Source organism: Tiliqua scincoides, chromosome 8, assembly GCF_035046505.1.
Source record: "Tiliqua scincoides isolate rTilSci1 chromosome 8, rTilSci1.hap2, whole genome shotgun sequence".
NCBI lineage: Eukaryota > Metazoa > Chordata > Lepidosauria > Squamata > Scincidae > Tiliqua > Tiliqua scincoides.
In genome coordinates, this window is record NC_089828.1 from 24349092 (window position 1) to 24369324 (window position 20233).

Consider the following 20233-nt stretch of genomic DNA (forward strand, 5'->3'; position numbering starts at 1 on the left):
CAAAATTCTCCTTACTAATCTGCAGAATGATAGACAACCAAGTGACCCTGGGTTAATTTGGTTGTCAGTACAAACGCAGCTTTGCTTATAGCTTTGATCCTCCATTTGAGAAGCCCTAGTGTAGAGGCAGGTCTCTTGCACACACGCAGCAGATAAGGAGTTCAGCCAGTTCTGGACTGTACCACTTTATTTATAAATTTATAAACTTATAAATTGCAGAGCACAACAGCAGATGAAACAGTACATTTTTACCTCGGTTGTACCACTGCAGTTCACAAGACTGAATGCTCCATATACCAAGACGATTCTTTCCATACAGAAAATTAGTGCAACACAGAAGGGTTTGTGTTACAGTAACCTCCTTCCTGATCCAGTTTTCTACATTTAGAAAATTTCAATCATGGAGAGCATGCAATCATGTCAACCCCCACTTGCGTCTGAAGTGGTACAGTCCAAACACAGGCTTACCACCTCACTAGCCATTTGCGTGAAAAAGGCTTGTAGGCTCCGCAGACTAGAAGTCATTCTCTTTCTAGCTCTGCCGGAAGTCCATTGTGCAATCCTAATCATGCTACTTTAATATGGCTTGATTCGTACTACGTGATTCGTACTACTCTTATAGTCTCTGTGAATATTTCTATACTATGAATCTTTGATACTGCTATAATACTGATAGCAGCTTAATACTATCACCATCCTGTTTTGTTGCCCCCAGGAAACCATTTGAGGTTTCACACTGGTTAAAGTAGAAAAGGTACACCCTCCGCACCCACCCCCCCGTGACAAGACCTGTCAGGGATCCAGGTACTCTACAAGGAACATCACAACCCAAGGCTCATATGTAACCTAGTGAGTTACCCTCTAAAGCAGTGATGTTCAGCCTTTTTCATCTTGTGGCACACTGACAAGGTGCTTAAACTGTCAAGGCACACCATTGATTTTTTTGACCATTGATAAGGCACACCATGCTGTTGCTCACATCCCCCAATGACTCTACTAATAAATGACCCTCGCCCAGACTCCCATGGCACACCTGAGGGCCATTCGTGGCGTACCAGTGTGCCATGGCACGGTGGTTGAAAAGGGCTGCTCTATAGGGTGCATTTAGGACCCCAAATTCTCCTCAGGCACACAGAAATGCAACATCAGCCCCTCAGACTGGCAGGTAGTAAGAGGCCTCTATATGAGCAAAGTGGGGTATGGAACATAGGAGCCTAGCATTTTATTCATTAATACCAGGTATATCCCAGATGGTTGTTGGCATCCTTAAGTCTCGGAAGACTATGGTATCACACTCTGAATAGTGTTCTGGAACAGAGTGTCCTCTCCAGTGCGCGAAGCCTGGGTAAAGTAGGTATGGAGGATAGGCTGTTGCAGCAAATCCCCCCTCTCCACGTCGCTGAAATGGTCCAACGGAAAGGCAGAGGCCAATACGGTTGGTTCCAGCAGCGTCGCAGGAGTTGCCAGAACGTGACTGTGTTCAGCCATGAACTGCCTCAGGGACTCCGGCTCTGGATTTTGCCTCGAGGTTGACTCCTGAAGCCTTTTCCATAACTGGATGTAGCCACAAGGCAGTGGAGGTTTGGGATCAGAGTTTTCCTTCTCTCAGATGAGCTGCCTTCCCAGGCTAACGAGTCCCATCTACCCGGTGGCTGTTCAGTCGCCTCTTACGACAAGTATAGCCAAACTGAGGGCCTACTCTTATCCCCAGCCCTCAGGTCATCCCAGCATCCCAGATGGTATGCCTGGGGATTTCCAGTTGATCTCGCATCCGAGCACTCAGTAGAGCTAGAGGAGGGCAAAACTGTAAGTACTGCAGGCACCGCAACACGATGTGTAAGTGGGCCCTCCTGCTCATAGTCAGAGCCATTCTGGGCAATGATGGCAAAGTGCAGGCACTCACCAAACCAAACGGCATCTCCTTGGGTCCCTTCAGGGAGAAAGACGGGGTATGAATAACGTAAATAAATAAAAATAAATAAAATGGTCTTGGGGCATTTATAGGTCAACTGCTGACCTTGCACAATTAACATGTCTCCACCCTCCTCCACAGGGCATACTCTGGGTCAATACATAGCCCACCCACTTAGGAACACAAGACACTGCCTTATACTGAGTCAGACTTTTGGTCCATCTAGCTCAGCATGCTAGATGGTTCAACATGCAGCCCACAAGGCCTTTTCGGTGGCCCCTGAAAGCCCCACCACAGCCCCCCACTGCCTCCTCCCACTTCTGTGGTTTTGTAGTCTCCCTGCCATGCTGTTCCAGCTTCCGCTTTGGAGAAGAAGCCAGAACCATGCAGCACAGAGATTTAAAAGCCCTGCCACACCACCTCCTTCTGACTGAACCTGCCAAGTGCCTTAGGCTGCTCAGAACCCAGAAGTAATTGACAGTGACCACCACCATCACGTCACCGCCAATTACTTCTGTGTCTGCGCAGTGGGGGGGGTCACACCAGGGTCATGCGCCCCTCCTCAGCTGCCACAAGTTGGACCACCCTGATCTAGCTCAGTACTGTCAACACTGATTGGAAGTGGCTCCCCAAGGTTTCAGACAAGAATTTTTTCCCAAACCGCTGGGAGATGCCAGGGATCGAACCCAGGACCTTCTGCAGGCAAAGCATGTGCTCTACCACTGAGCTGCTTGTCAAAGTCTGTCTATTCAATACAGCAGCTTAGAAAATCCTTCTTCCTCCCAGGACCATCACCCACTGCCTCCACACCATCCTCTTTCATATCACGCAAAGGAAAAAAAGAAACCAACAACTGATGCCTAGAGCTTTGCTTCTTGAGCAAACGGAGATGAATGGTTGCCTACTTATAAATGCTTTCTTAGTTCCAGCTTCTTATCTCAATCCGACGCCATATGCCCACTGGACTCCTTTGCGCTCAGATAGGCAAATTTCTAAAGTGTTTAAAATAATTCCATTTCTATCAATCAGAGGCAGATTGACTTACAGGGTTTGGGGGTGAAGGGTTATATGAAGTCACTGAAAGCTATCTCGACATGGCTGTAATGGAATATTTGTCTTTATAGGAAAGCTCCCCCCTTTTTCAAAGGTCCTGTGTAGACACATAACCGACAGCATTTTCCATGTGTCAGAATTAATCACCCCTACGCATTGTCAAGGAAACATCAGAGCTGGATGCCAATCCATGTCAACACTTGCACAAGGCTCTTTTTTGTTAAAAATATATAAAATCATAATGACGCAGGTTTTATAGAACTTGTTCTGCAATTAGCAACAATACGTAGAGAGTGTTCTACAAGCAGCATACAAAGTGCTTCACAAGTATTACAATTAAAAATATTTGTATGTTGCTTTTCAAACAAAGAGTTCCCAATGCAATGCAATTAAGTCATAAAAGAGTCCCTGTCCTGTTTTCTGGTTTGAAGAAGAAAAAAAAAGCTGCAAAAGAGGCTTATTGGGGTGAATAGGGACAGTTGCTCTCCCTCTGTTAAATGTAAGAGAAATACCACTTAAAGGCTATCTCTTGCAATACAATCCTTTCAAGTATATTCAGAAGGAAGCCTAATTAGGTTCAATGGGACTTATGGTCAAGTAAATGTGTATAGGATTGCAGCCTTAGTCCAGCTAGCAGGGAATGAAGGAGAGTGCTATTTTCTCCAGATCTACAGTTGTTATTTAATGGTTGGGATTGCTCAATCAAGGGTGGGAACCAGGGAGAACCAGAAGGAGAAGGAATAATCTCCTAAGGAGGAGACAGTCTCACCCACATTCCACCTTTCCTTACCCCCAGCAAGGATTTACTTCTACTAACTGTCAAAATTGTTCCAATAGATTCATTCTTATCTTCAGGAGATACCAGAGTACTAAGAGTCTTTAGAACACGGAACTAAACAACCAGCCAACTAATTAATCAATGGGCTAACTAGAGAGCCTTTAATTGCATCCAATGTTGCAAGCACACATACACACGCTTCTCATTAAGAACCTGAATGCTGCAGGATTCTTATACAGGTGAGATCCAGACATCGAAGCCAAATTAAGAGAATTCTGTATCATCCTGCAGAGTCAATAAAATAGCCTCCAGTTTTTCAAGACAGAACTGTGCATTCACCACTTAACAAAAGTATTGAAAAGCATAAATTTTCCAGGTAGCACAAAGGGATGCTACCAAAAGCAAAATATTCCAGTTATTGAAAAAATATTGCTTGTTTTCACAACACAGATAATCATCATTTAATAATTTTAAGATGATTTAAGATCTTAAGCTGATTCCCAAGCATTTGTTGTGGGATAACGTAGCGGCTATGAACGAGGACTCTCTAAGCCAAGAAGTGTTTGCATCACTGTGCATCAGTAGTTGTATTCACTGGGTGGCCTTCTCTGTCTCATCACCTCCCCATCTGCAATTTGGGGATAACATCACCAGATGTTTGCACTACTCAGAGCGCACAAGGGGAAGGGCAGAGGAAGTGAGAAAGTTCAAGGTTCAGTCACAAAAAAACCAAACCCTGGTTCAGCATACAAACTCAGAATGTCAATCCACAATTGCTTCTACTTCCAAGGACCAAATTTAGGCCTACTGACATGTACCAGGACCATTTCACACAATGAAAGCACAAAGTTATCATCACATGAGTACACAATGCAGAGAAACCTGCCAATTAGGAGTTCACTGCAGTATATAAGAACATAAGAAGAGCCCTACTGGATCAGGCCAAAGGCCCATCTAGCCCAGCTTCCTTTATTCTCACAGTGGCCCACCAGGTAACTCAGGGAGCACACAAAACAACAAGAGACCTGCATCCTTTTGCCACTCCCTTGCACCTGGTATTCTGAAGTAGCTTACTACTAAAACCAGAATGATGTGTATACCCATCATGGCTTGTAACCTGTGGTGAACTTTTCCTCCGTAAATCTGTCCAATTCCCTTTTAAAGCCATCTAGGCCAGACGCCATCATCACATTCTGTAGCAAGGAGTTCCACAGATTAATTACACACTTTTATCTGTTCTTACTCTCCAGACACTCAATTTTAGTGGATGTTTCTTTTGAAAAATATCAAATATTGTACTTTTGCAGGAAGGACATCTAGCACACAACATGAAACCAAAGAGCAAAAGGAGAGCAGGACAGAAAAGAAAAACAACTTTTCCCATACGCAAACCATAATTCACGTGTGGAATTCACAGCCCCTGAATGGGGTGACAATGGCCACTAAGCTAAAATGGCTTCATAAGGAGATTAGACAAATTCGTGGAGGATGAGTATCAGTGGCTAGTAGTCATGATAGTCTTTCGAGACTGAAGGTTGCCAACACAGAGCAGATGTTTCCAAACCCTGGCCCGGGGGCCAGATGCGGCCCACAGCAAGCCTCTTTCTGGCCCGCGGCCAACCTCTTGTCCCCTGAAAGCCTCTGGCCCACTCAACCGAACATGACCAGAACTGTGCTCTGATTGTGTCTGGAGGGTGTTCTGAGGGCCAGAGAGGTTGAATAAATGAGCCCATTCATTTATTCATTCACTCATCTAAATTCCATCTCTAATTTATTTAAATTTTATATTTAAATTTTTTTTCCAGCCCTCAACACCACGCCAGATATTTGATGCGGCCCTCTGGTAAAAAAGTTTGGAGACCCCTGAACTAGAGCCTCCATGATCAAAAACAGTGTGCCACTGAACATTAAATACTGTGGAAGGTTACAGAAGGCAATTAACTTCATTGCCTGCTTACGGGCTTCTAAGAGACACTTGATTGGCCACTGAGGAGGAGGAGCCTGGCCCTAGATGAAGTTTTTGGTTTGATCCATTAGGACTTCTCTAATGTTCAAGCATGAGAACCTGGGCCATCCTTTCCCTGGTGACTGATGATCAGGCTCAGTGTCTTGTAAATAGCCACTTGCCTGGTTGTCTGTGGCAAGAATTGCCTCTAGGTGACCAAGCAGAGAACCCAAGAAAGTTCTCAATAACCTTTTAGGCCCCAAATGACCAGCATAATGTGTGTAGGCAGGTGGGCTTGGAAAGATATGACCTAACTTTCACAAAGTAATTGGCAAGACTGCACTGGAGTACATCAGAAGTGGCTCTCTTGCAGCCAGCTTTCTGCTCTGAGCAGAAGGCCAGCTTCGTGGGGATAATAAAGGCCGATTGACCCCTGCTAACTGGGTAAGAGGCACTTTTTCAAGTGGGTGCTCCTTTTTTTTAGCAGGGGGAGAGTAACTGGCCCATCTCACCCCAGCAGTGTCTGTTCTAGTGGCTGTTTGCTGGTATTCCTTTGCATCTTTTTAGATTGTGAGCCCTTTTGGGACAGGGAGCCATTAGATATTTGATTTTCTCTGTAAACCGCTTTGTAAACTTTTTGTTGAAAAGCGGTATATAAATACTGTTGTTGTTGTTGTTGTTGTTGATAGAGGGGATGGATGGACACCTGACCACATTTATCATTCTCACTTTACACAGGGCATGCAGAAGGATCAGAAGCAGTATGTGCAAGTGTAGGAGAGAGGGATGTCTCACCTTTATCTCCTTTTCCATCACTGCATTCTTAGAACTGGCAGAGTTGTCTGCTTCAAGAGCGCCCTCTGGACTGCAGTACCAGCCCACCTACATATCCAGCCAAGGGCCAATCCCTGTCCACAATTAAGCCATGCCCTCAGATACTGCACCACCTTGGATCTTGACTAGTGTTTGGCTTTGACCATGCACCTGTGTCAAACCGCCTCACCTGTTTCTCTGAAAGGTGATCCCTGCCTGTTTGGGACATGCATGTGCTCTTGTGCTGCATGGACTTATTGCCAGCTCTCCTGAGCCCTGGAACTAAAAGAGCCTGGAGTCTATCCTTGCTGAAGCCAGACACATAAAAGAGAGTTATTGGTTTGCACATCTACCTCTTCCAAATTAGGATTGTCCAGGATGAAAGCCTTGAAATGCGCCGCCACCTTGGTTCCTACTTGCTCCTTACTGTCCATTCAGCTTTTCTTAATGGCCCAGCTCAAATGACCTCCCAAGTCCAGACCCTGCACAACAAATATCAACTACAAATCTGTTCCATTCTTTAAAAAAAACAAAAAAACCTATATTATTTAAACATTTTAGCATATCCCACTTCCCAGTTAACAAGACTTTCATGTTGGCTCACAATTTAAAAAAAAACTTACACAGGCACACTCTACACAAAATAAAACAATTGTAAAACATCGGGGGGGGGCAGTAGCAGTGACACAGATTCACCCTCATTAAAAGCAGCAACCAAGAACCTATTATTATTATTATGGATACTTATATACCACTTTTGAACCAGAGTTGTTCATAAAGCGGTTTACATAATTTTAAAAAAATCAATCAATCAATGGTTTCCTGCTCCCAGAGAGCTCACAATGTTTAAAAAAAAAATTAAAAAAACAGAAGAGACACCAGCAACATCCATGGGAAAAGTTGGGGCGAAGAGGGACAGTTGCCTTCTCTTTGCTAAATATAAGGACACCACTTTAAAAGGTGCCTCTTTGCCTATTTAGCAGAGGTAGCAATGCTCAGTCCTCTCCTTTTATAGCAAGCACCTTCTTAAACAGGAGAGTCTTCTATGTATTCCAAAAGGCAGTGGCATCGCTAGGGGGGTACGGGGGGGTGCGGGCTGCACCGGTCACGCACACTGGGGGGTGACGCACACTGGGAGGGTGACATGCTAAAATCGCGGCGGTTAGGAGTAACCCCATCATATTATATACCGTTGGATGCAGAATTTTGAAAGAAATGCAATGCAAAAACCAGAGGGAAATATCTCCTTTCTATCAAAAGTTATGGCCAAAAAACTAGAGAACTAAAAATGCATGGATCCCTATGGAAAGTGAAAGTGAGCCATATGCACATTTACTTGTGAGTAGGTAAGCTTGCCTTAGTTTGCCGGAAAGGGCAGGATAAGAGGAATCCAACGACACCAGAATGGTCCTGATCCAATGAATGCAGCCCCTAAAAACACCTGAGAAGAAAGTTCCTCCTTCCAAGCAGATGAATGTTATTGAGCCCTGTGCAAAGTGAAACTAAGGTTGTGTTTACTCTTGAGTAAGCAAACGTGCCTTGGTTGGTGTGAAGATCAGATGAAGGAGAGTGCAAGGCTACCAGAATGGTCCTGATCCTATGCACCTGGAGGTAAACCAATGCTCCAGAAAGCAGCCTCCCCCCCCCCCATTAAAAAGGATGAAAACAGGTTTCAGCTGATAAGATGAACTTTTTGAGACTTGCAAAGCCAGGTGGATCCTACTAGTGATCTGGTTTAAACGGAAGTTCTTAAATTGAACTGGGCACTGGGTAGGGCTGAAAACCTTACTGGTTTTGGAAGGAAGGGGTGTTATTGCAAACAGGCTACAGAGGAAATTCACTTGGTGGACCAGGGCTGGCTTCTGCTTATTTAAAGATTTGTTTTACTTTAATTATTTATACTGATTTATTTTAATTTGCCTGATGGTGTCACTTCCACCATGACATCACTTCTGGTGGGTCTTGGACAGATTGTCATTCTAAAAAGTGGGTCCCAGTGCTAAAAGTTTGAGAACTGCTACAATAAGCTGTTAGTAGGTTGACACCCGGGGTGTGTGCGTGTGACACCACTAGTGACCAAAATCACTAAAATCACAGTTTGGAGGATTAATACCAGCATGTTATATATCAATCAATGCGCAATTTCATGCAGAATGCAATGAAACAAACCGCATTGACATATCTGTGTTCTATCAAAAGGTACAGCAAAAAAACCAGTGGGGGCGGGGCAATGGTAATCATCACGCCCACCACCTGGGGTGTTGCCCCACCCACTGCATGGGGGGTGACGCGCTGGCATTCCACGCCGGGTGACGTGAACCTAGTACGCCACTGCCTGAAGGGTAGAAACAAGCTGGTGAAACAACTCCACAGAGAGAGGGTACCATTGCTGACAAGGTCCTGGGTAGCCACACACCAAATTTCAAGTTGCAGAGGCACCTGCTCTTGAAGATCAGAAGGAAGACCTTCCTTGAAGGGCCTCCTATGAAGATCAGAAGGAGGAGGAATGTAAGTAATTAGGATCCCGAATATTTAGGGGTTAGCCCAATTCCTTAGTCCATATCTCCCACTGTAACTAAACACAAGTATTGTACATATAACTGACACATACGTAAGAAGAGCCCTGCTGGATCAGGCCCAGGGCCCATATAGTCCAGCTTCCTGTAACTCACAGCAGTCTGCAAGATGCCTTGTGGAGCCACAAGACAACAAGATACATATTCTGCCCCCACCCCATTTACCCCTGCCTTCATTTCCATTCCTCTCCTTGTTGTCTCCTATGTTGTATTTTAGATTGCAGAGAAATCCCAGGACAGCGAGCTATCCTCTTGTACTTTGCAAAGTGCAAGCACGCACATTGACAGCATAATATTATTAAGGGCACAATCCTAACTTCTTATGTCAGTGCTTTCCAATACTGACATAAGGGCAATGCAGCTCTGAGGTAAGGGAACAAGCATTCCCTTACTTTGAGGAGGCCTCTGTGCGTGACGCCCAACTGCAGGATGCAGCACATGTCCCATTGGCACCGCTATGCCAGCGCTGGAAAGCACTGACATAAGGGGTTAGGATTGCGCCCTAAGACTTTCAAAGTAAAAACTTGCACTTTGAACTGGGCCCTTCTATGCATGACAAGATGCAATGGCTGAGAGGAGCATCCCAGCGGGGAGCTCGCTGCCAGCACGAGAAGGTGTAGGATCACAAACCCACATTGCAATGTCATCACAGTGTGCACTTACCCACCTCCGCCAGCCACATCATGGTAACATCACATCATAGCAGAATATCACAGATGATAGAGGGAAAGAACTCGGAGGGGGGGGATGGAATACTGTTTCCAAGGACTGCCTTACATCACACACCATGTGTGGTTGTGTTCCAACTAGTAACCAGCATAATTCTCTAAGAATAAGAATTCCATCATCTCACCAGCCGGTGCTTATGAACAACCTCAGCACTGTATTTCAGTCTTGAAAAAGCAAGCCTGGTTTGATGTAGACCGCTCTGGCGGCAATCAGATCCCACAAGGTATAGAGATGCCACTCTTTCACAAGAACCACACGCAGGAGGGCCTGACCCTCTTCGTATAGTTATCATGGCATGCAACCGGAACACTTGCACATAGTGCCATGAGCTCATGACCACCATATGCAGGATCCAGATTTCCTACAAGTTCCACATAGGGATCAAAAGTACACACACTTTCTCCACCAAGACCGCGTGGCCTGGGTAGCCCATGCTATGAATGAAGACCTCTCCATCGGCATGTTAAAAATGTGGACCTTTCATGTTGCAAATGCCGGAAAATATGGAGCTCTGAGCAATACAAGATCAGAAGCACATGGCACAGCTTGCCACTGTTCTCAATTCCACATTAAGGGCTGAATACAGACTCTCCCCGCCCCCCCCCACGCACTTTTACCCCCTCCAGTGGCAACATTTGAGAGAATCATCCAGTCAGAAGGATGCTTGCAAGAAGAGAGGGGGGGGAATCATGTTATAATTTGTCACGCTGTTTACCCCAAGAAAAATGAAGCAGAGAATTTTTAATTGAGTAGCTTCTCCCTCCAGACCTCATTATGGTGCGGAAGAAATAGCTAGATCAAAAGCTTGCTACACTGGAGGCATGTATTTATTTTTTAAAAAAGCCAGAAAGACATAAAAAACTCAAAGAGAAAGACCGAGGGAAGAAGGGATGAGCTGTCTTTCATTGCTTCTCCTTCTGCATCTTCCCAACCAGATTTCAACAAAATATCAACTACCTGCCAACAGCGCACACCTGGAAGCAACATACACAGCACAGAAGCACACGCGTGTTTGCACAATGTGGACATGTCCAGAGGAAGGTTGGACGAGTCTTACGGTGAACATCACAAGGATCCCTTTAAATTTAAGTGGATCCATCCTTTGACTTTCTGGCTTTGATGCGGGCCAGATCTAGATGTGAGGAGTGTGCTGTAAGATGCAAAGCCTAGAAAGGCAGCTGGGTCAGCATGGTTTCTCAACAAACAGCCCACTACATCCAAGTTGACTCCCCCCCCCCATCTTTCGGCTTGTCCTTCAGGTGCCACAGGACTCTCGGTCATGTGGGTGCTGAATTGCAAAGCGAAAAGAAATGGTTAAAAATAATCAGCACCACCACCACCACCACCCATGAGACATATCACAAAGGGGTGCGCATCGCAGGAATGACAGCCAAGACAGGTCAAACTAGAACAAAGTCTGCAGCTGATTGAAGGAAGCCTCTGCTGTCACCTCTGTTTCTGGCTACAGACTATTTTGCCCAGCCTGGATTTCCCTAGGAGGGAGAGCAGCTAGCAGCAGCCAAGGACCAGCCAAAGCCAATCTCTGTCTCTCTGCAACTCCCACAATAGCAGGGAAGAAAAGATGCAGCTGTGCCAGGCAGAGGAGCTCTCCCAACTGTGTCTCCATGCAGACACGGCCACCCGAGCCTCCCAACAGTTCAGCCTCCCCTGCCCCCCTAGCAACAGATTGGCTGGGCAAAGCCACCTCTTCACCCTCATCCAAGGCTTGGCATGAACCATTTACCTTCTCTCCCCCCCCCCCAAAAAAAAAAATTAAACAAACCAAAAAAAAAAAAAAGAGTCCAAAGCATCACCAGCAAGACACTTCAGTCTGCCAAGTGTCCTCCTCCCAAGGAGGCAGGAGCTTTGGTCCCCACACAATCAGTACGTGCTTTTTACTGCCGGGGGGGGGGGGGATGTGTAAAAGGGAATAACAGCTCCTGTGTGCATGTCCCCACATGATGCACGCGCACACACACACCCCTCTCCAGAGCACCCACAGCTCACAGCTTCCCAGCTTGGCATGCCCTTGTCCCTTGCCTGCTCCCAGATCTTTTGTGGTACCCAGTGGGTTAATGCCATGACTTCCCACACACACATACACAGATTCCTATGTTGATGGAGGGAGCTGGAGGGGAGGAATCAAGAAAACATGGCAAAAAAAAAAAAATGTGTGTGCAGTGCTCCAGGAAAACAGCATCATGCACTGCACTGCCAGAAGTTGGGGGGGGGGGAGTCCTAGAGAGAAGGCTTACAGGACTTTCTGCAGTGCCTTTCCTGACAGCAGCAGCAATGCTCAGGAGCAAGACCTCAAAGTGGGGGTGCAACCTTGCCTGGATCTCAGAATCCCTCCCACTCTGTGCAAAGGTGGGGGTGCTTGCAGCAGCATGCCCTCCTCCCAATGCATGGGATGCAAGTCTGTGGTGCCCCCCCATGCTAAGCCCCCCCTCACTGCTAAGACTTCTCTGCACCTCCCCTTGGCATGGTCTCTCCTAGTACTTTGGAGAGGAGTCAAGGAGCCCCCCCTGGGAAGGCACTGCATCCATGCACGCATCTCCACATGAGAGCCTGGGAGGCTGGCAGCACATCTTTCCCCCAGCCTTAAGGGCTTTGTCTCCCTCCTCATCCTTACCTGTCCTGGGAAAAGCAGGGCTGCTGCTGCTGCTTCCTCCCCCAAGCAAGCAACCTGACTCCTTGCAGACAGCTTGGAGGGAGGGGGTTGGAGAGAAAGAGGGAGAAGGGCGAGAGGCAGCTGCAAGAGCTCTTTTGTGTGGCTGGTGCTCAGAGCCACACACTGAGACTACTAATTAACCCGGGAAGCTGAGTGACTGAATCAAGCGGCCCGGCACGCCCGGGAACCTGCATGGCGCATCAGCCAAGCTACTGGAACAGAACAGGGATTTTCAACCTCTCTCATCTCAAGGCACGCTGGCAAGGCACTAAAATAGTCAAAGCACACCATCAGGTTTTTTTGACCATCGGCAAGGCACACTGCGCTGCCAGTGGGGAGCTCACATCCCCCAATGGCCCTACTAAAAAATGCCCCTCTCCCAAATTCCCACGGCACACCTGGGGACCATTCACGGCACACCAATGTGCCGCAGCACAGTGGCTGGAAATGAGTGGAATAGAAGCAGGGAATAGATAGAACAAGAGTCCTCTTAGATTGAACCAACTTTCAGGATGTCTGATCCAGGATGTCTTGGTGCCAACACGAACGACCCAGCAGCAGTGTCTCTGAAAACTCACCAGTTTCCTTTCTGTTCCACCGGTTTCCTTTCTGTTCCAATCAGGTAAACTGCTACTGTCCACAGAGGTTCCATTTAGCTATCCACAGATGGTTGCTATTAGCAGAAGTATCATTTGAACTTTTAGTCTAATAGGAACTGTCCTGTTAAAGGAGAATGATGGTTCATCTAAACCAGTGGTTCTCAAACGTTTTCACACCGGGACCCATTTTTTAGAATGAAAATCTGTTGGGATCCTCCAGAAGTGATGTCATTAACCAGAAAGTGATGTCATGGTCAGAAGTGACAAGAAAATGGTCAGCAAACAAGAAAATTTTTAACATTCCCCCTAAATGACAAATTCAAATTAAATTAAGGGCGCAATCCTAACCACTTATGTCAATACTTTCCAGCACTGGCATAGCGGTGCCAGTGGGACATGTGCTGCATCCTGCAGTTGGGTGTCACTCACAGAGGCCTCCTCAAAGTAAGGAAATGTTTGTTCCCTTACCTCAGAGCTGCATTGCCCTTATGTCAGTGCTGGAAAGCACAGACATAAGGGGTTAGGATTGCACCCTGAGTAAATTAAAAGTTTTCATTAAGTATAAGTTTAAAAAATTATTTTAAATAAAGAAGAACCCTCCCAGGAACTTGCTGATCTGTTTCCAAGCATCCCAAAAGCTGCAATCTTATTCACACTTAACAGGGAGTAAGCCCCATTAACTATCATTGTTGAAAGCATATACATCAGCCATTTTCAACCACTGTGCCATGGCACACTGGTGTGCCACAAATGGTCTGCAGGTGTGCCACGGGAGTCTGGAGGAGGGTCATTTATTGGTAGGGCCATTGGAGAATGTGAGCACTCTGCTGGCAGCCTCCTAGCTGACAATCCTGGCAGTACAACATTTTTACAAACAAGTGGAACTACATCAGTGCAATTCTTTGGAAAGGAAAGCCCCTACTCTCCCTCTCAAATAGCAGGTTGTCAGATTTTGGCTTTTTTTACATCCACAAAATCAATCTACAAAGGGTTATGTGTGCAACTTCAGTTCTTGAGTTGGAAAAGTGTGCATACAACATCAATTTACAGAGCCAATTCCACATACAATGAAGGATAATTCCACATAGGGTGAGGGAAGTCTTCTTTCATATACATTAAACTATTTCCTTGATTATGTAGAGGGTGCTTCAACTGATAAGAGAAGAGGCCTCTGCCCCAAGGCAGTCGCAGTCTAGAAATAGATACAAAGGAGACAACAGAGGAAGAAAACTATGGTGGCAGAATAAATGGGGACACATAAGCAAATATTTTACATACAAAGAGACATATAGGCTTAGTTGCAGTAGGATGAAGGGGCTTGTGCCCATGGCTTCATGGGAAAACTAGGTTTTGGGGGAAGATTGGCAGGAAGAGATCGCATGCAAGTGATCTGGAGGGAAGCTTCAGATAAAATGGGCAGCACAGAACAAAAGGCCAGGCCATTCTCAAGAACAAGAGACCTTCAAATGACTGAGGGCCAAATCCCAGCAGTGCCAATGGGGCATGTACTGCATCCTGAGGTAGGGGGATAGTCACATAGGCTTCCTCCAGGTTTCCTCAGGGTTGCATTATGGTTGCACCGGCACTGTAAAGTTGGATAGGATTGGGCCCTAAGGCTGCAATCCTATACTGACTTACCTGGGAGTAAGCCCTATTGAAAGAAATGGGACTTGCTCCTTAAGTAGACATGCATAGGATTGTGCTGTGAGGCTGCAGTCCTATAACGAAGCACCCCTACTTATGAACAGTCAATTTATGAACATGCAAAGCTATGAATTTGCCTGCCCGTGTGTCCATCGAGATAGGCTGCTCAACCAGTGTTCAATAGATGGCATTAGCACCTGTTCCCACAACCATTGTAGCTACTGCAGTCCCCCTGCTCAGTTACCTGTGCCACTGTCTGTCATTTTTCATTAGCAACCCCGTCATATCTGGGAAGCGTAAGTGAAACTGTTGGGGGTGGTGATGAGATGAGATGCACTCTTACAATGGAAACTCCATCTCTGTCGTCCTCCTCTTCTTGATAGCCTGTTTTTCAAGGTAAGACCGCACAATGTAGAGTACTTGTGTATCGTAGGTGTACTGTAAAAACATTTTTTTATATTCTACCACATGTTCACTACTGATAATAGCGATGTTGGACTTATGTCTTATGAACACAATGATTTATAAACAGACCCTTGCTGAATGGGGCTGGCTTCTGCACAGATCAGTGATTTTCAGTGCACTGTGGCACATCAGTGTGTCACGAGTGGTCCACAGGCGTGCCACGGGAGTTTGGGGGAGGGTCATTTATTAGTAGGGCTATTGGGGGATACGTGCCCCACACCAGCAGCACCGTGGGCATTGTCAGAAAACCAATGGAGTGCCCTGAAAATTTTAGCACTTTGACAGTGCGCAATGAGATGAAAAGGTTTAAGATCAGCGGCATAGACAGGCACAGGATTGATTGTGCCGGGAAGGTGGTGGAGCCAGTGGAGCAAAGGTCACAAGCAGGATCATAGTGGGACATGAGTGCAGCACATCAAGGAGGGACAAGCTCATAGGAGGCTTTGAAGGGAAGGACCAAAAGCCTGTATTGGATCCTGAAGCAGATCAGAAGCCAGTGTATGGATTGGAGGAGGAATGTGATCAGAGCAATGAGAGTGATAAAATGATTTTGGGCACAATCCTAACCAACTTTCCAGCACCCGGGTAAGAGTAATGTAACTGAGGTGAGGGAATAAACGTTGCCTTACCTTGATGAGTCCTCTGTGACTGCCCCCCAACTGCAGGATGCAACACTTGCCCCATTGGCACAGCTATGCTAGCGCTGGAAAGTCAGTTGGTTAGGATTGTACCCTTTGGGCACAATCCTAACCAGGACTACTCAGAAGTAAGTCCTATTGTGTTCAATGGGACTTACTCTTAGCAAAGTGAGGTTAGGATTGCAGCCTTAGTCCCTATATGGCAGCGGTGGTCAAACTACAACTCGTGAGCCGCTTGCTGCTCTTTGACATATAATGTGTGGCTCATGAAAATATGTTGGCTGAGCTCCTTTGTGCATCACCATGAAGAGAAAAGGTAAATAACACATTTTCAATCTTTATAATTATTTACCGGGTATAAATTCGGAGTCCACTGGATTGAAACATAAGTTCAGGTGAGTAAATATAGTTAAGAATTTAAACGCTTCTTAAATATTGCAGTTTCCAAACACCTGAAGTGTATCGTATGTGGCTCTTCTGTTAAGCAGTGTTTTATCTGTTTTATGTGGCTCTCTAATTTTTTTAAATGACGTTACAAATGAAGAGACGTCTTTCTGCACTCCGGTGAGTGTAGAGCAGCTCCTTGACCGTTTACACTATCAAACCTTAATGAAGTCTCTTACGCCTTGAAATCACTACACGTTCTGTAGGCATTTATACGTCGAGGCTGATGAATTATTCAGCTCTGACTGGAAAGTAAATTTATAGCCAAAATCAAAGTTTACTTTCTCTCTGCGCAGGAAAGTGCTATATAAAATGTGCAAATTTAATGTGCTCTTAATTAAGGGTGCTATTAAGGAGGTGTTTCATGCTCCCCTTAAGCAAAAGCATAAAAGCACAGAAGGAATTGGAATATTTTACCATAAACCCGATCATTCCATTTAAAAAATGCAGATAAGAAGATAATTTATTTGTACATAGAGAGATGCCACTGCATGCTCATCCACAAGGGGGCATGCAAAAAAATGTGGAAATCTACAGGGATTCCAGTTTCACTGTGATTGGACAGTTGGTGGTTCAAGAGAATAAGAAACATGTAATAAATACATTACCCTGCAAATGCCCAATCTCGTCTGATCTTGGAAGCTAAGCAGGGTCAAGCCTGGTTAGTACTTGGATGGGAGACCGCCTGGGAATATTGGGTGCTGTAGGCTTATACCATAGTCTTTCGAGACTGAAGGTTGCCAACCTATCTCTAATAAATGCATTTATGTGCGGAATAAGACCCCTTAAGATATTTAAACTGTGGACACTATTCCAGGGTCAGCATCCACAGAGGCACACTGAAAAGCCTACTGTTCAGCAACCACCAATTAAATTGTCTGAATACTTCTACAGTATCTCCTGCCTATTCTAGCTCAGGGAGGGACTATAACTCAGTGGCAGAGCACCTGCCTAGTCTGCAGAAAGATCCAGGTTCAATCCCCAATATTACTAGGTAGGACTGCCAAAGGTACCTGCGTGAAATGCTACAGAGCTACCGCCAGTCAGGGTAAATAAAAGTGCAATTCTACCTTTTAAATCTGAATGCGTCCATGTACTGTTTTCATGGATGCCAAGAAACATACAATGCAATATCATTATTAAAAATATTTAATATGACCTTTGAAATTAGCCATCTCAAGTACTGTATTTCTCTCACTTTCTACAAAAGAAATCTTTTTATTTCTTCATATCTATGGAAAGAGGAGTAGCAGTGCAATCCTCTGCATGTTTACTCAGATTTAACTTCCATTGTGTTCAATAGGGCTTACTCTGAGCCAAGTGTATATGGGATTGTGCCTTCATTTGAAAACATTTATAGATGAATAACAACACCACACAACTCCAGGTCCCTTTAAATTCTTACGCTGTATGCTTCTGAGACTTTATTCTGCTTTCGACTTTTCTTTGCCCAGGTAACTAACTATACAAACCCTGCAGCAATCCAAGGAATATTCTTTTTAGTGCATACGGTTTCCTTTGGTAAGGGGGAAAAAATTCTCACATTACTGCAAAAATAATCACTTTTAGCATGCTGATAAACTGATGCAAAATAATGGTCAGGAGTTTTTTTCCCTTTTACAATCAGGGCACGAGCTTTCAAAACAATCAAAGAGCTGATTATACCTGACTCATGCTCAGTAAGACATTTGGTAGCTTGTACAAACAGAAAACATATCATAAACCTGCTTAAAATTTCCATTCCATACAAGCGGATGCTATTATACAGAGAGCAAAGTGGTCCCAGAAGGTAAAAGGGCTTGAAATATAAAAGACACAGTATTCCAGGAGACCAGAATACAAAACACTGGCTTCCTCTTGAAGGAAGTACTTGGAAGGAAAAGGGCACAATCTCACTTGGGAGTCCTCATGCGCAGATAATTTCGTGCAGGTTCAATGGGACTTCAATGTGCAGGGGAACTTCCCAGAGGATCATATCTTGAGGTTCTCTGGATATATGCACACTAAAAATGTATACCAGTTTTAAACTGGTTTAATGGTTATAGCTTCCCTCCGAGCATCACTGAAATTATAGTTAGATCATGATGTACCCTCCTCCTAGGGAACCTTGGGAGCTGTAGTTCTTTGAAGAGGAGGCAAGTTAAGATGTTAAAAGTTCCATGAAGGCAAAATTATTACAGTCAGTTCTCATTATCTGCTAGGGCAGCCATTTTCAACCACTCTGCCATGGCACACTGGTGTGCTGCGAATGGTCAGCAGGTGTGCTGCAGGAATTTGGGAAAGGGTCATTTATGAATAGGACCATTAGGGGATGTAAGCCCCCATTGACAGCACAGTGTGCTTGTCAAAAAGCTGATGGTGTGCCTTGACCATTTTAGTGCCTTGCCAGTGTGCTGCGAGATGAAAAAGGTTGAAAATCACTGCCCTAGGGTTAGGTTCCTGGAAAACCTAGCAGATACCAAATTAACGGATACAGAATCATTGAGCCTATGGGACAAATTGGGTTTGGTTCTAGGGATCCCTCTTCACCATACACTCTATCAACTCTATGAACCTGAATCTTAACTTGGTGTCTATGGGGCTGGACGATAGAAATGGTTCATCAGCATCTCCAACATCTGATGCTTCCTCCTCTGTACTGGATATCCCTCAAAGAATTGAAGGCTGTGGAGATAACGATTTCTCAGTCCTGGCTATCCCTCAACATGTTGATGGTTGCTGACCCAACAATGAGGTCTCAGAGTTCAGCAGTTGGGAAGGGGCTCACCCCTCCTCCACCTCTCTCTTGGCTCCTTCCCTGGCTTGCCATAGCCCCAGAGAAACCCTCAGGTAGCCTTCTAGAGACCTCTCATCATCGCCAGAGTTGTGAAGGTTCAACTGACACAAATTTGTCAAACAATTATCCACCTGTCAATACCAATGCCTGTTTGAGGCAGAAAATTTACCCAATCCAGACAACTTTCTAAAAAACAAGTATAATTGGCTTGATGCAATTGGTTTGACACAACCCCCTTCCCCATCAGCCATATACTGAATTGTTGTCTCTTTGAGCACAATTCTAACCAGGTCTACTCAGAAGTAAGTCCTATTTTGTTCAATGGGGCTTACTCTCATGAAAGTGTGGCTAGGATTGCAGCCTTCCTCTCTCCACTGCATGACTCTGCACTGCCTTCTACTCACGAGGAGCCCACTGTCTCTTCTCCTCATTCCCCTGCAACCTCTATTGCCCCTGCCTGCCTGCTCATAGCTGCGCCAAGCTGCCCCCAATGCCCTGAGCATACCAGCACATATTAGTGAATAACAAGAACAGATTTGCAAATAACGATTCACAGATAATGAGAGGTAGGTGTCAATCCTGCTCCTTACAGATAAGTGAATTTGCAGATAGCAAACCGTCCAAGGCTTCCCCTGCCCTCATAATGCCTTTTAACAGCTTACAATAATGTTATGTCACTAAAATGGTCACTAAAAAGTCACGAAAACAGAAATTTTAGTGGGCACCAGGATGCAGGTCTCTTGTTGTCTTGTGTGCTCCCTGGGGCATTTGGTGGGCCGCTGTGAGATACAGGAAGCTGGACTAGATGGGCCTATGGCTTGATCCAGTGGGGTTGTTCTTAAGTGACTTTTTTACCTTCTACAGTCATTCTGAGCTTGGCAGAATCTGTGGGTGGACATGTATGGCTTCTGCTGGGCTCAGAAGTTCCTCCAAAGGCAAGAGGAACAGAGCTGCCCTCGCTGCCAGGAGTATGCAGGGAGGGCCATGGACCTGATCTGTGGTTAATCTGAAACCGTGGATACGAGATCTGTGGATAGAGGGGGCTCCCTATATGTGGGTTCAAGCCACTTCAACCAGACTTAAAAGGCAGCAAGTTAACAGGGAATTTTCAGTGACTTGATCCAAATCTACCTCAAAAAAACTTCAGATTTCAAGATAGGCTGGGAACAGGGACTGAATCAGGGCTGGTC

General features: G+C 45.4%; 1 pseudogene; it reads left to right on the forward strand.

The window, feature by feature from the left end:
- The first annotated feature begins 16858 nt into the window (after nt 1-16858).
- Nucleotides 16859-16977, forward strand: LOC136659563 (5S ribosomal RNA; annotated as a pseudogene).
- The last annotated feature ends 3256 nt before the right edge of the window (nt 16978-20233 follow it).